A 6000-nucleotide genomic window follows, 5' to 3' on the forward strand; every position below is an offset into this window, starting at 1 on the left:
TTAGTATTGAAGTTGAGGTGGTCGTGATGCAGGATATGATTAGAGTAATTATTGAGGGTGGGATATTAAAAAAGTGGAGTGTACGACGAATGAAGGACCACTCTAATCTGTCAAAGGTTTTTTCTAGATCTAGTTTTAGGAGCATGTGGCTTTGTTTACCCCGTATTTGCAAAAATGGGTGAAAATTTCTCGGAGATGATTGTGTTGTCCGAGGCACGCTTTCCTTGTTGAAAACTGGACTGAACAGATCCTATAATTTTATGTAATAGAGGCTTTAGCTGATTGACTAAAATTTTTGTAATTAACATATAGTAGTGTTGCAAAGGCTGATCAGTCGAAATTGAGCAATCGAACAACAATTTTTTTTATTTTGAGTATAAGGCACAAATAAGTTTGATTTATTTCAGGAGGGATGGTGTTATCTTCAAAGACTTTGTGACAAAAAATAGTAACATTAGAACCCACTTTCAACGAGTAATCTTTAAAAAAATAGGGGTATAAGCCATCAGGGCCTGGACAATTTGAAAAGTTTAAAGGAGGAGAGGGCTTGAGTAATTTCAATGTCCTTGAGAGAGAGGAGGATAAGAATTACATAACAATTATTCGAAAATATATTTGAATTATAAGTTAAGAATAAAGAAAACAATTCATGTTTTGAAAAAACGATGAGTGCTTTGGCTTTGTATGTTTATACTTTGAAGCTTCATACTAATATATTTAGGTTTACTAGCTTTAGTGTATGCGCGCTCCGCATGTACCCTGTATAAATAAGAAAAAAAAATTGTATTACATTTCTGTTTTCACTGTCTCGATTCAGCCTCGAAGCCAAAGAATCTGATAACTTGCGATCTTAGATAAATAAGGATAATGATCGTCGTGTGAACCTCTATAAGAAGTTAAAACAATCCTGTAAATGAATTTCTTTTTTTCTTTTTTCTTTTTAATTTTTTTTAGTTCGGTTAGAGTAAGCTTATTTCTTTTGTCATTATAAATAATATTTTTTTGTCGATTGAAATTGAGATCATTCTGATTTCTTTCAACTTCATAACGTATTTTAGGTATATCAATTTTTATCTCGTGTTGGCGCAATCAATCATGTAGTTATATATTTTATTCATATATTTGGTTCATAACATATCCTAACTTCGAATAATATTTTTTTTGTTTAAATTTGCATGCAGTAAAAATATAATATGATTGTTCTTTGTACGATCACGTTTGCTTTGAATATTCTTTTCTCCCTTTCCTTTTCTATTTGTATTTTTTTTTCATTGCTTCCATTGAATTCCGTGTTCTATAACGACAAAACCTTTTATTTTATTGATCCTCGAAATATAAAATTCGGGCATTTCCTTCAATTGGGTGATTTTCCGTTTTTCATTGGAACTCTAATAAAACTAAAAAAGAAATCAAGTTTGCTTATCTCACTTAACTTGATTGAATCCATTATGGATTAAATAAATCTAAATAAATTGTAATTTTATTTTCCACTTAATTTATTCTCTCATCTATACTTTTTTGTATCTGTTTTATTTGGATTAGATTTGTAGTGTCAATCTAACACAAGTCCTTTTTTTAAATATGTTTTATTGTTGTCAATTGAATTTTTTTTTCACTATTCAATATTTATATTGACAACAGTGTATCGAACAAATATAATTCATTGTGATAAGTGAAGTGGATCTATTTAGTTTTATTTTATGTTTTAAATTAATTCAAAAATGTGAATGTATTTTTTTAGATAATATAATTGTTAAATTACTTCACATCAACTATATTTTGAGTGAGCAATCAGATTGCTTCATGTATTGTTATTTCGTGTCTAGTATTTTGGGGTATGCTCCTAAACAAATCATCATCATCAATAATAATAATAATAATAATAATAATATATTATTATTATTATTATTATTATTATTATTATTATTATTAAACAAGTACACTTTCGTAGTCGTATCAATGATGGCAAGGTTTTGTGGCCTCAGGTTTTGTGACTTTCTAACTTCGTGTACATTTGGAGCTTTAAAGGATTTGTTATATTGCCTAACTTCGTAATTGTCCTTGTGGTTGTTGTTGGATTTGAAATGCTAAATATTAGAAAGTTAATTTAAGTTACGCTTTATCCATTTTTTTATAAGATAAAAAAGATAAATGATATTGCGTTAAGGGACTTCGTGCTTTTACTATAGTATATATCTATATTATTATAAAAGCATGAATAAAATGTTGTATTACAAAAATATCCTTTTAATATTAAGCATAATAACTTACAATAAAAGGATATAATCGGAATTCTAGACATTAGCTTTGTAATCCTATTAGTGTTAGGACATAATACTATACGTTCGGAATCCTTCATGATTACCTTTATGAATTAGGTTTTATTCTTTTTATTTAAAAAAATCAATGTATGTTGCTACTAAAATTCATATATAAAAGAATCAAATTTACACTATGCAATGTCAGCACACTATTATGAAAAGTCCAAGAATCCCCTTAACAGGACGTTTCGTAAATGTCCAAAAGTCACTTTCTTTTATTTTAATATAATTAAATAAGGTACATTGCAATTATTTATAAGGTTATTTCAATAATTTATGCTATTTCAATAATTTAACTTTTAACTTTTGGAATTCCAACTTTTATAATGACACGTGATGGTTTAAATATTTATTTATATGAATGAACAATAAAATTTAATTAATGATTTAAATATTTATTTATATGAATGAACAATAAAATTTAATTAAAGAGATAAATTTATATATATAATAATACAACAATCATCTAAAGTATAATAACTCATAATAAAAGGACATAACCAGAATTCTAGACATTAGCCTTGTAATCCTATTAGTATTAGGACATAATACTACACATTAGGAATCCTACATGATTACCTTTAGAAATCCCATTAGTGTAATTATGTTCGGGCATAGATATATAATACTACATGTTAGCATGTAAACCTAATAAATTTAGGAACATGTTAGATTTTCTATTAGTATAATTACTTTCGGGATATGGATATATTTTTAGACATGTAATCCTATTACTTTTACGATATACTTCTTAAAAATTCTATTGCTAATTTAATTTGAAAACGTATTATATTGTCTAAATTCATTTAGAAACAGGAGAGCTTATATTATTATAAAAGCACAAATATAATATTGAATAGAACAAAATAACCCTAAAATATTAAACAGAAGAACTCACACGGAAATGACATAGTTGTAATAACTTATTTTTTTGAACTACAATAACTTCTATGTTAATTTTTTCAATATTTAAGATTTTAAAATTAATACAATCTTATCTATTGGATTCTTATTAAAAATATGAAGGAAGGTTTAACAAAAATAAATTTTCATAAGAATCCTCCATAGTGGTGGTAATACATTACCACTCTATAATATTCAATACCAAGAAAAATAAAAGAAATACTAAAAGGATTGTATAGAGCGTTGAAATTGAGAAAAAAAATTCCTGCAATAATATATTATTATATTATATCTGAACTGTTTTCTACTCAAATAATATTTTTTATTATTAATTTTTCGTGTAATGTAGAAAAATATATCCAATTATTAAAGAACAACTAAGAAAATTTTTAAGAATATAAATGTGTGAGAGAAAAAAAAGATTGGTAAGAGTCAATACTACTAATGATTTGCAAAAATAAAGATCTAAAAGTGGAATGTCAAATTGATCTTTTTACTCTTTAAAAATAAATTTATGGTGGATAAAATTATAATTACGGTTAAATATTCAAATATGAGATGAACTATTATTAAGAATGTAAATCAATAGAAAATAAATTATACTTTATGTTAAACCAAATAATCAAAAAATTTAATTAATTATTTAGCAAGAGAATCCAATTAGATTATTTTTTAAATCTTCATATGAGTAAAATTATTTTTCAAGTTAAAAAAAGATTTTAGGGAGGTGATTTCTGTCAAGTACGAAAAATTGACGAAATCAGAAACCGTAAAAGCTAGCTTGCCTTAATTATATTATGACCTCAAATGAAAAATATTCAAATGATAAGAAATATAAAAGTAAGAACAGATTTAACATTTAGTGACTTCTTGCTTCGTGTCGGAAACGAAGAAGAACATCCAATAAAAGATGATTTGGTTCTTCGAGAACACTTGGTTACCAACCCCAATGGTAATAGTAGTGCATTTAATAAGGAGAATATTTTCATTATTAGATTAAAAAGCAATTTAGGAGAATTACATGATTGAAATTAAAGAGCTATCTTAGATAGTAGGAATGAATTTGTTGATCAACTAAATAAAATGTTGATTGCTAAGTTTTATGGTAAAAATAAAATACTTTTTAGTTTTGACTCACCAGAAGATGATACCAACAGTTATTACCAAGAAGAATATTTAAATACTTTAATACCAAATGGTCTTCTAACGTACATGTTTGTTGTCAAGTTCATTATTTCTTAAGTATGTTACTGTGACCATATATATATATAGGCTAAATTAAAATTGATCTTTCATTGCATATAGGTTGATTTTGAAGAAAAATATGTCAGTCATGCTACTGCAAACTTAGATCCGCTGAATAGCTTATGTAATAGTACACATATGGTATATAGAAGTTTTGACAATAACGTCATACATGCAAAACTTATGATACTAATCAATGTGCTCCTAAGTATGTGTTTATCCCCGAATTTAACTTTCGTCTTCCGAAACTAAAGAATATCCTTCTAAATTTGTGTAAAAATAATTTTCAGTATGTTTATATTTTGTAGTTATAATAAATAAAGCACAAGGGCAAACATCCTAAATATTGGACTATATTTACCATAATATATTTTCTTATGCGAATAACTATATGTTGCACTTTCAACAGAGATATCAATATCGACAACATGAGTTCTGATTATGACAGAAATAACCAAAGTATTATAAGGAAACATATACAAAAAAAATATCGTCTATAAAGAAGTGTTCGGTAAGATGCCATCACATTAGATACCTTTAAACTACAATACGTAATTATCTACTTAACATGACTAAAATTGATCATTTATGTAAGTTCCGATGATGTCCTTTCCTTTTGAATTCACGTATTATGCTAATGTAATAATATTTTTCGGTATTTAGATGATTGTTGTAGTATTATATATAAAATTTCTCTCATTAATTAAATTTTATTGTTCCTTTATATAAATAAATATTTAAACCATCATATGTCATTATTAACATGCAACACACATTTATAGATACTAGTAACTTTAAATAAATATGGATAGATAGATAAATAGATAAATAGATATAGATTTGTATCCGGGAAAAGAAGCGCACCATAATTGCAAAGTTAATTATACCTATTTAACGTGGCGCATATTTTTTCTTTTGAAATTAAGATTATTTTTTCGATATGAAAAAACATCCTCAGAATTACATGTTAGTAGTGTTAATTTTAACCTTTACACATATGGTACTTATCCTAGACCAATCAATAACATGAAAATATTAGTAGCTCGGTTGGTTAGTTACCTGAATTTTTCACCTTATTAGTGAGGATTTGATTCCCCGTCTTGTAATGTACTCCACCATTTTCCCTTTGCCTACCCCTAATTTTTTTTTCTAAATAAAAAAAATCAATATATGACATGCAATTTTGAATTTAATCTCTTAATCAAGATAAATTAATATCTAATATATATTTTCTCATAAATTTATCATTTTAATTATGATAACCGGACGTGGTTTCATGCAAGCACCATAAGCAAAATCGATCTTAATATATACTACTCGTAGTATTTCTGTTACCTCACGTGGATAGCACGTGCATAAAGTTTTCGTAGTTTTGGGTTTATCCAAAAATATTTCAAAAACTAGTAAAATTTATTCGCTCTTCGCGCAATTATAATAAGTGAGTATACAAAATATTCTTTTGTGAATTTAATTGAGATAGAATAAATTTTAGTTTTATTTATAAGCATATGAACATTGATTTTGTAAGTTT

The sequence above is a fragment of the Nicotiana tabacum genome, chromosome 8, assembly GCF_000715075.1.
Source record: "Nicotiana tabacum cultivar K326 chromosome 8, ASM71507v2, whole genome shotgun sequence".
Lineage (NCBI taxonomy): Eukaryota > Viridiplantae > Streptophyta > Magnoliopsida > Solanales > Solanaceae > Nicotiana > Nicotiana tabacum.